This window comes from Alligator sinensis, unplaced genomic scaffold (genome assembly GCF_000455745.1).
Source record: "Alligator sinensis unplaced genomic scaffold, ASM45574v1 scaffold542_1, whole genome shotgun sequence".
NCBI classification, from domain to species: domain Eukaryota; kingdom Metazoa; phylum Chordata; order Crocodylia; family Alligatoridae; genus Alligator; species Alligator sinensis.
In genome coordinates, this window is record NW_005841963.1 from 647,789 (window position 1) to 659,273 (window position 11,485).

General features: G+C 38.4%; 1 long non-coding RNA gene and 1 other non-coding gene across 2 annotated transcripts in view; one reads left to right on the forward strand and one right to left on the reverse strand.

Annotated features, from left to right (window-relative positions):
• The window catches only part of LOC102372960, a 65,218-nt gene that overhangs the window by 26,254 nt on the left and 27,479 nt on the right, over window positions 1–11,485 (forward strand). The window lies entirely within an intron of this gene.
• Window positions 9,376–9,448, reverse strand: TRNASTOP-UCA. The gene has a single exon. It is a non-coding gene; the product is annotated as a tRNA-Sec (tRNA).

Here is an 11,485-nt window from a genome sequence, read left to right on the forward strand (position 1 = left end):
GTACCTTTTTGGCAATGTACTTCACTGGGAGAGTACAACTAAGATAATTTGCTTAGACACAACAGGTGTTTTAGGTTTCAAATGTTCATTGTTATTAATTCTCCTTTGAAGTTGCAAAGTTCTAGGTTCTTTTCTTCCTGGGAACAAGATTGTTGAAACACACACGCAGGAGGAAAAATCCTAAAAACAAGACTTATTGAAAACACAGGAAAGATGGAAGCAAAGGAAAAGAAACAATTTGTTTAAGATATCTAGAATTACAGCTCTCTCAAGCTAAAGAGTTTCAGAATAACTGCAGGAAAGAAATGTCAATTCTGACATATTTCAAGAGCAAGTCTTAGTTTTGACTTTTGACTGATCCTGTAGGAATTTGGTGCCTGTGCTATCCGTCAAAGAGTGAGCGAGCGAGAGAGAGAGGAAATATCCATGTTCTGTTTTTTAAGAAACTCTGAATTAGGTTTTATTACTATGATTTTGGCTAGAGTGTTAATGATTGTCAACAGGAGCTTTTGTCACCTCAGATTTGGAAGTATTCCCACTCAAAGTTGACGTAAGACAGCAAAACACAGCCTTTCCATTGCCTGAGTAAAACCATTTCCCTGAATAAGATAAGCCCTCACCTGAAATATAGCTACTGCTAAAATATATGTATTATAGAAACGCCACACTATGCACAGTTAAGTCCTGTACCTACAATGGTGCATACGTTCAGCCAACGTAATCTTTTTGCTTTGCACCCATCTGGTACTTGTGTCCTCTTTCGTGTCATATCTTCTTTACCCATCAGTATCAAAATCATGCCATCCATCCTTCCTCATGCAGGACTGTGATCTAAAACCCAGGTAAGAACCCTGATGAAATCTACAATGAAGATAAAGCTTCGGTCCATCTTAGAACTGGCTAAAATTAAGGGTTTCTAAACTATGTTTCCTAAAATGTTGTTTCCATTCTAATTGGATTATAACCAGGATATTTTCTACTTTTAGTGAACTTGAAATATTAAAAAGTTTCATTTCAGTTCATACATATGTTAAATGCCAAGGTCCCTGCTCAGAGCGCAGTCTGCTTGATAGGTTGGCCCTGGACCTACATAGCAAGGAAGCCCTGCGGTCCTTATAGTTCTGCCAGGAAGTGAGGCAGTGTTCCATAGAAATTCTGCCAGATTTGTTGGAAAGTTAATTAAATTGAAAATATTTCAAATGAAGCAATTCAGTTCAACAAATTATCATTTTTCAATTAAACACTGTTTTCCCTAGAAGAATCTGACAAGAGCTTATTTGGCTGTGTGTGGAGACTCTCTCTCTCTCTCTTTCTCTCTCTGTCTTTCCTCATCTCCTTTGATTATAAATCTAGTTTTGATAGGCCACAGTTAGTCATTGAATCATAAGCAGTATTGCCAACTCTCATGATTTTTGGTGTTATTCTTAAAGTCTACGCTTTGGGAATGTGAAAAATGTATCTCTTTCATATATACACACATACATATACATATACGTTTTTCACATTCCTGAAGCATAGACTTTAAGAGCTACACCAAAAATCATGAGAGTTGTCAACACTACATAAGTTTTGGAAGAGACTACAAGATGTAGTCCAACCCCCTGCATAAATGCAGGCACGTTACTCTTAAATCATCCCTGTCCAATGCTTATCCAGCCTCTTTTTGATAACCTCCAATGAAGGAGATTCCTCAGCTTCCTTGGAGAATCTATTCCACTGCTCACTATTCTAATAGTAAATACGTTTTTTTCCCCTTGCTTTCTTATCTAAATATTTTTTGCTGCAACTTAAAGGTGTTGCTTCCTGTGTCCTATGCTCTTCTTTATGGCTGAGCTTCAAATATTTAAAGATTGCTACCATGTCTCCTCCCTCATTGCCTTTTCTGAAAATAAAGCATACCTAATTCTTCTAGCTTTGCTTGTATGGCTCATTTTCCAACCCTTTTATAATTTTTGTGACTCACTTATAAATCCACTACAACTTTTCCATATTGTGGTGGAAAAGCCGTTGGATACAATTTACTGGAAACTTTAAAAAATCCTCTTCTCTTTAACTGTTTGTTTATTTTGTTTGCATAGTAAAACTTCAAGATTGACTTTCTTCTAGAGGATCTTACATGTAGATACTAGAAAAAGAGATATAATTACAGGATCATTCTTGAGTAGTTGAAGTTCAATCTCATATCTTTTTGAGATAAAATAAGATGAATACATATATAAAAAGCAGAAACAAAGAAGAAATGCAAAATGTAGGAGTATGTAGTTTCTTTTTTACTGACTTCCTGACTATAATTTTAGTTTAACTATCCAAAGTCCTATCTATTTTGAGCTGAAACACTTTTTACAAGATTCATCCTGGGTGTTATTCTTTTGTTTTCAATGGACTTGCACTAGGGAAGAATTTGAACACTTATGTGAAAGCATGTAGGAGAAAACATTTTTAAATCATGGAAGCTTACCTAATTACACTATTTTCAATTTGTTGTAACAAAGCAGGAGGACTGATTTTGAATTGGGAAGCATCACTTGAATGAACGTTCAGTGTGTCTTCCTATATAGGTTCAGAAATTAATTTATCAGTAGTTGACTCTACCTCCAAAAACAAGAATGTAACTCATAACTTGAGAAGACTTTTGGAGCTTGAAGCCCATTGGTGCTCACTAAACCCAATGAGGCACTTAAACAAGATAGTTTATAGTAGTCATACTTGTTAGGCCTCTTATGACATCCACTCATGTTTATAAATCACATGCACTTTGGTTATCAAAATGTTAGCAAAAGATTATTGTTCCAAAGTACCTCTCTGAGAAGATGGTTGATTCTGGCTTCTGACAGACGTCAGGGGATATAAAACAAATCCCTTTACCGGAAGCAGCAACTTGTTAGTTTGACCCGGCTGCACAGAGTCTGTATATATCGCGCACTTCAACAGGGCTTTCTGGCACTTTTATCTAATAGCTGATTTAATCAGCTGTTAGATAAAAACACCAGAAAAGCCCTGCTAAAGTGCCCAATCTATTCAGAAGTTGGGTAAGATAAGTCCAAGTAATGCAATTCCTCTTCCAGGCATGCACTGGGCTCTGCGTGGGGGCACTCAGAATTTAAAGTAAAGCACCATTTTGCCTATTTTTTTATTTCTGCAAGCAGCCTTTATGACAGGGACCATGGTTTATAGTATATCTTACTATACTAAGTAAAATATACCCACCATTTCCACCTACCACTGACACCACTGAGGTTATATTAGTTATTATGTCAGTATTTATGCTACAATAATCCATCAAGGTTAACTAGACTTTTGCCTCAGTGAATGATAATTTATACTACAGATTCTTATAAAAAATGTTTCTCCAGGTCAGGATTTCATTTCAGAAATGTCGAAATCACAGCAGTTAAGATATATCTTGCTCCCAGGCTGTCTAGTGGCTGTTGCAGGGCTCTATTAGGATTAGGTCCCTGATGCATGAGCCATCAGGATGCTGGGAGACCATACATGGACTATATGCTTGGTGCTGGTTGCTCCATCCTGTTGCACAGAAGAGGTAAGAGGAAAACTGAGGGCGTGGGGGTAGAGCAGGGGAAGATGGTAGGAAGAAAATGGATGGAGGGAGACAGGGATAAAAAGGGAAATAGATGACTAAAGACCAAATCACATGGTTACATGAGATTAAAATTATCTACAGGCACTACCTGGCTACTTAAATTCCATCTCATGAATAAGTCCTTTTAGGATCCTGGCTTTAAACAGGAGAAATAGATAGGTACAAGCAGAGAAAGAGAGACAGTATCTAGTTGTAATAAAATAAAGAGAAACTCTAACAATGCCAATGTAGTCTATTTAAATTACCCAAGTTTTACATAACATGTTAGATATAATTTCCCTTAGCACTGAGCCTTTTTTCCCTAAATAAATATCCTTTTGAGAGGGTATTTTTAAAGAACAAAAATCTATGTTACTTATTTTAGCTATTTTCTTTGAAATATGTGGTTAATTCCTACTTCAGTCATTTTTTATTTGAGGATTGCTGGGAGAAATTATAATGAATTCCATTATATAATGGATGGTCTGTTCTACCTTGTTATCTTTACCATGGGATTTCTCAGAGGCAATACAATTTATTAGCCTTTTATCAAATATATTATTTATTATAACTATGGAAATGTGCTCCATTTTTCATACAGTGAATTGCTGAACAGTGATTTAAAAAATGAACATGTATTGCAGCCACTACTAAAATTTATAATCCTATACCAAGCATCTACCCTCAAAAGTCCTGTTAATGCCAGTTTCTCTTTTCTTCTAATATTCAGAAGGTCTGATTCAAGATTTAGGCAAATGAAAGGAAGTCCATCCATTGATTTCAGTCATCTATGGATTAAGTTGCTAATTAGCCTACCAGCAGAAGACCTCTTTCTTAGAGAATGATGGGTAGCCTGAATTAGAAAGCATATGACAGAAAGATGCATGCACAGTCTCCAAGGGCATTGGGTTACAACTATGATAGTCTGATAACAGAAGCCTAATAACGCACAAGACAGATTAGAATCCTCTGGGTTTACTGCTAAAGCTGGATATATTCTTCAGCCATAGTTTCATTTGAAATCAGTGTACATAATAGACATTTAGCTTTCATACCTGTCTCAGTTCTTATTAAAAACCTGCTGGGGCAATGAGTTTTAATTTGAAATCTAATGATCCTCCCAGGCATCAACTTATTTTACAAAATAATGTTTTTACAAGTAGGGTATGGATTATATTTGAAAGATCCTTAATTACAACTTGTATTTGAGGAAAGAACACTAATCAGAGATGTAATATAGTACAGCAAGAAAAAAACATTACTATAGGCAGTCATTTATAACCATTGGCATTTAAAGCATCATAGGAGCTTCTTTGCATACCAATGAATAGAGTGACTCTTTGCATTTGTGAAAGTTAACTACAAATTATAACATTGTCTTACTTTATGGAGATAATATTCTGTATTTGGTGCTTTCATGGCACACCAAAGAAGCGGTACAAGGACACCTTAAAGATGTCCCTAAAGAGTTTTGGTATCAACCTGGAGTCATGGGAGCAAATCGCTCATGAGTTGCATGTTCCTGAACAACTGATTTTTCTCAGAGATTTTAACAAAATTAACCATATTGTTTAACTTTATATATATTTGTTCCCATTCATCTGGTTTGAGCAAACTTCACCTCTTGTCCTCAGACAGGCTGGTTGCATCATTCTTAATTTAAAAAATATAAAATATCTTTTTATTTTGCTTTCTCTATGACTCCTGAAGCCAATCAATATAGATATAAACAGGAACAACTTTTGTGATCACTCATTAGTTATGAAATATTGATGCCTTTGTACCCTGGATTCCAGTTTGCTTTCATTTGTCACAGTGTAGAAAGGTCTATGTGGTTATGAAATGTCACAAAAAGACATGCATCTTTAGATAACTTTACAATCCTTTCATGAATTTATATAGGATCTAGCTTAATGGACATTGATTGCTTTCTTACTTATGCTATTTCTTACATTGCTGCTACTCATTCACTATTTTTTTCCTTTTTTTCTTCCTTTCAGTTTTTCTACCAAACAATAATTTAACAGATGATCAGAAACCAAAATGACGAATGAATGATCCTTTTTTAACTTGGGAAAAAATACTGGAATGTAATGTCTAGTTATAATAAATCTTATATATAAACTCCTTAATATTTCCATATGCCTTTCAAAGTTTTGTATCTTTTTCACAGACTAACATTTATAATGATTGCCCAATATATAAATTAATGGAATATGTTGCAGACAAGGGTGAATCTGATATCTTTTATTAAACCAACTTAAATAGTTGGACATTTTTTTCTTAGCAAGCTTTTAGGTTTAAAAACCCTTCATCAGGCTGAGGAAGCATCTACAGTTGGTGTGTGCTCTTCCTGGATGGAATGAATAGCAAAGAAGCCAGAGGCTGGTATGCATGCAAGAAGAGCAGTCAGTCCTGCATGCATAACAGCCTCTGGCTTCTTTACTATTCATTCCATTCAGGAAGAGCACACACCAACTGTAGATGCTTCCTCAGCCTGATGAAGGGTTTTTAAACCTAAAAGCTTGCTAAGAAAAAAATGTCCAACTATTTAAGTTGGTCTAATAAAAGATATCAGATTCATCCAAAGAACCTTGTCTGCCTATGTCCTTAGACCAACACGGCTACAACCTACACCCCAATGGAATATATCAAAATGTAAAGGTGCATGAAAACAAGGTTTGTGAATAAAGCATAAAAAATTACAAACTAAGGCATCGTTTATAAAATCCATCTTTTTTCCATATATTTGACATCTAAGGCAGATATCTGTTAATTATATTCTATAGCCTGAGTTGTGAACACATCTGGGGTGGCAGCCTGGGGCATGGGTGGTGCGGTGGCTGTATTCAACTTCCTGGTAGCCCCTATAGCAGTGGCTTACTCTGACTGGCAGCCAGTGTCTCTGTTGGTGGATCTGGCCCCACTGCCCAGGCACCCCAGCCCATCTGCCCCATACCCACTGCTGGGGGTGCTGGATGGGTGGGTGACCCAGCAAGCAGGGTGTCCATGCAGACCAGCCCAGGACCCCTGTGGACAGAGTGCATTCAACCGGGTGGATCAGTGGGGCCACAGGCAGGTGGGGAGTGGTGTCTGGAAGCTGGCTGCAGCTGGGGCCAGGACTGAGACTGGGATCATAGGGCAGTGACGGTGTGGGGCCAGGTCCCAGGGCACAGCTGCAATCCACTTTCTAAATGTTCCTGCCTGTGGAACTGGTACCCATCACAGGGAAACACAGGGAATGGCTTGCAGTTGTGTCCCAGGCCCTGGCCCCAGGCTGTCACCGCCTCCTGATCCCAGCTCTGCTCACCTGTCTTGCTCCCAGATGCCACTCCCTGCCTGTCTGCAATCCCATCTGATCTGCTCAGCCGAGTGTACCCCCCCCCCCCCCCCCCCCGTGGGTGTTCTGAGCCGCTCTCCATAGAGACCCCACCTGCCTGGTGCCACCAGCAGTTGGTGTTGGGCTGTCAGGCCTGGGGCCAGATCAGATCAATTGCCCCCACCCACAATAGATCACCAAAACTCCTTAAGTGACCCTTTAGCCCAAATAATTGCCTGCCCCTGTGCTGCATCCTCACTTACCCCAACCCTCCAGTTTCAATTAGACACATGCTTTTTCTTCATTTTTAGTCACAAAGGGCTAAACTCCTACAGATTATAATTTTTCTGTTAAGTGAATCGGTACCTAAATTTAAAAGAACTTTAAAACTCTATAAATTTCATACCTCTTTATACAATATTAAATCTCATACACTTTATAAATCTCTTGATGGTGTTGACAGCTTTTGTTACTTGGGTTCTATGATCAGCAGGCACTTGACCTTCAGACTGAACTGACTAATAGAATCACTTGCACACTAAATTGCCAAACAGAATTGAAAAAGTAGCCATAAATCTTAGCAATCATAGACTATTAGGGTTGGAATGGACTTCAGGAAGTCCAACCCCCTGCTCTAGGCAGGACCATCCCCAGCTAGATCATTCCAGCCCAAGCTTTGCCTAGTTGGGTCTTAAAAACCTCCAAGGAGATTCCACCACCTCCCTGGGTAACCTTGGTAAGCAGTGTTTTACCACCCTCCTAGTAAGAAAATTATTCCTAATATCTACCCTAGACTTCCTTGCTGCAACTTGAGACCTTTGTTCCTTGTTCTGTCATCTTGGGCTATTACAGAAATGTGCAAGGAATAACTACAAACTATCAACTAAGGTGAAGATGTGAATCTATGAGACTTGAGTGCTGAGATCCCTGCTTTATAGTTCAGGAACATGGACTACGTATACTAGACACAGCAGGAGACTGAGCACCTATCACATGAGATGCCCTCTCAAGATCCTGAAAATAAAGTGGGAAGATGAAATGCCAAATACAGAGGTGTTGGAGCATGCAGGACTGATGCACTTAGAAGCCACTATTAAAAAGAGGAGGTTGAAATGGCTCAGCCATGTCAGAAGAATGGGAGAAGATGATATCTCCAAGAATATTTTGTATAGTGACATTTGAAGATGCTCTAGAAATCAGGTTCACCCTCTATGGCAGTACCACAATGTGTACAAAAATGATATGAAGCTATGTAGAAAGTTGAGAGGAGTGCACAGAATTCTGTCTAATGTGGAGGGAACATCTGGCACTGGGTACAGCTCAATATGAAGCAGTTTTGATCCAGATGATGGAAACAAAGCAAGAAAGAAGGAAACAGCATTCTGCAACTTGGACTCCAATTCAGACAACTTATGGACCGATGAAACAAGTTGTGTCATTCTTGAATTGGGTTTGCCAGCCACAAGTGGATTCATGAGGCACCTGACTAGACCTCTTAGGTGTACACAATAATCCAGTGGATTGACGGTTGCCTATATACATAAATTGAAAAGAACTTAAAAACTTTATAGATCTCATACATTATTATTTTCAATTATCTTAGGTAGATGAATACATTTTCCTCTGGTGACTATTTTATCAGCAGCAGCTTATTATAAATATTTGGAGACTAAATAAATTCAATTTTGTGAGATGCTAGCAGATAATGTATTCTACTTTATATAGGATTCTGCCTTAAAAGGTGGCTATCTTCTAAGTGTCAGGTAAAAAGCAGTAGTTAAATGCTTGCATACCTATAGTTTCTTTTTAAATACACATTAAATGCATTCATATTCTGAATGGTACTGATATATAGAAACATATTTTCAATTTATAAGACCTGGTTATTACTGCTTTAAAACTTTTTTTTCTCCATTTGCAGTTGAAAGATTGAGATACATGTAATTCAAAATGGATATTTCTGAGCTGTGAAAATCATCAGGTTTTGGTGTCATCGAGTGATCCTAGTTGTGATTTGAACAGACACAAATTTTGACAGTTGAAGAATGTCTGCTAAGTTGCTTAGTAAAAACAGAATCTAAATCAAATTATCCTGCTGTTTCATCATATATGGAATAAGAAAATGCAAAAGCTAAGCAGAGAACTACAGTACGTAGAACTACCTGTTGCTATATGCATATTAGGTTACTTAAAGACTACAGACAGAGAATCATAATTCATAGATTAGAGAGTTGGAAGGAACTCAATGGATCATCGTGTATGGCAGAAAAGAGGACTGAGGTCAGATAACACCAGCCAGAAAGAGAGGCCACCTTGGCTCTTCTCCTCTGGGACCTGACTGAAGCACTACAAGTACTCAAACAGCTATGCCAGTAGCTCTGCTATGACCTTGGTTAATTCCTTCAGCATCCTTGGATGACACTCACCCAACGCAAATAATTTGAAAGGGAGCTTTGCATAGCCAGGAGGCAACTTACAACCACGGCAGGATTTGAACCTGTAGTCTTCTGATCTGAAGTCAGACACCTTATCCATTAGGCCACATGGTCACTTGCTAGTCATTCAAACTACCTCCAAACAGTTTTGTGTTTTGACATAAACTTGAAATTTAAGCTAGGATTGTGGAAATACTCATCAAAATGTGTTAACTATCCTGGACTCTTGGTTGCATTTTCTGTGATAAAATTCAACTGAAATCTTGACTGAGCCTAGGCCAACATACAGGTTTTCAAGTTCAGAGTTAAGGGTGATTTTCTAATCTTTTTCAATTGTTTAAGTGGCCATTTTTTGTTGTCTACATGGCAATTTTATTTGTCCATAAGTACTACACTTTGCCAAGGTGGAATTCTCCTTCTGGCCCAGAGCATGTGAATGTGCAGACTAGTAATGAAATAAGACCCCTGCCAGCAACAGAGGTGTAATTAGGAAGCTTCTTACAGTCCTGAGCTTTAGCTCCCACCTTCACCAAGTGGGAGTTTGAACCTGGGCTGCTGACTTCCCAGCACAGTGTTCTAACCATTGCTCCTTCTACTGCTGATTCACTTATGTAGACATTGGAAAAAATGGACGGAGAATGGTAAGTTCTGTCACACTAGAAGGAAAAGTTTAGGCTAGAACACAGACACCCTTATCTGCTGGGCCAGCAGCCACACTACTGAGCCACATTCCCTTCTTCCTTTATAGCCCTCTGTATTTCACATATACCTTCCACTCATGCCTGTCCAGGAAGCCCAATGCAAAAGGAATGACTAGGAGCTGCTAATCTGATATGGCCATTGTTAACTTGATCTAATCTTCCCCTAACCTCCTTGAATATCTGTACATACTCAAAAAGAAGATATGTGTATTAAGAACAAACTAGAAATAGAAACAAAAGGCATGGAACTGGTGAAGCCCAATGCTGTGTACAATTCTAATCACTCATAGTCAAGAAAGATTGCTTCAGATTGGTAGAGTTGTAGAGTTGGGAACTGGAAAGGAGGAAGAAAGCTATCTGGTTTTAAAGTACAGCCTGATAAATCTGTGAATAGGATTATATGACATGATTATATGAAATAGTATGGGATTAGATTCAGTGACTCAGAAGGCTCTTTCCAGTTCTGCGCCCAAGTTAAATGTCTTTTCTTGTGGGCCCACGCTGGGGCCAGCCGGCTTGTCCCCTGCCCCTCTCCACATGGCTGGATGGTGTCCACCATTCCAAGCTTGGACTCTGAATTAGGATCAGTGGCTGGACCCAGCCTGTAGATGGACCAGGCACAGCCCATCCAGCCTGCAGGGGAAAAAGGTTGACCACCACTCGTATAAACAGTTTTCTTATGATGACCATGATTATAGACAAGTATTTTCCTAATCATTCACATCACTATAAATGCAAGGTTACTAATATTAACAGTGAAAGTAGATTCCATTATTTGTGCTGTACCTTGCATGCATTCTATACAGATTTTGAATTTTTGGATTAATGACACCATTAAATAATTAAATGGTCCTGTGTTTGTTGAAAATGTGACAAGATGACTTATAGCCTTTAATTAGAAATACATAGTAAAATAAACAGGATCATCAGTGAGTAACTGTGTACTAATGCCTCTAGTGATTTGTAGACACTTTTCATTATTTTATTTTATTTTTGGTATTTAATACATGGTATTTTAGTTGCATATGATTAATTTTGCCAGGCTTTCTGAAAGCGCAACTCTAGTTAGCTTTGTAAACTATTTCTGGTTCACCAGATGTCCTAGAATCCAGCTCTTTGAGATGTTATTTATAATTTCTACATACTTTAGGTGATGCAAAGATCAGCTTTGAAGCTACTGTTTCTTGTTCCTGAGGATCATTGCCTGCAGAACTCACTCTCACTATGGTTCACCACAACTCATCTTTGGCAACCCTGTGGACATAGTTTCGTTGGTAGGGTCAGAAGGGCCCTACCAACTATGAAACAATGAAACTATGTCCACAGGGTTGACATAAAACAATGCATCTGTCCATACTCCTTTTGAGCTAGTAACAGGAAAATCAGGATTGACAAGATAAATGGAATAACAAGATGGGAAAAAAATCAATATAACTCTTCACTGTAAGAT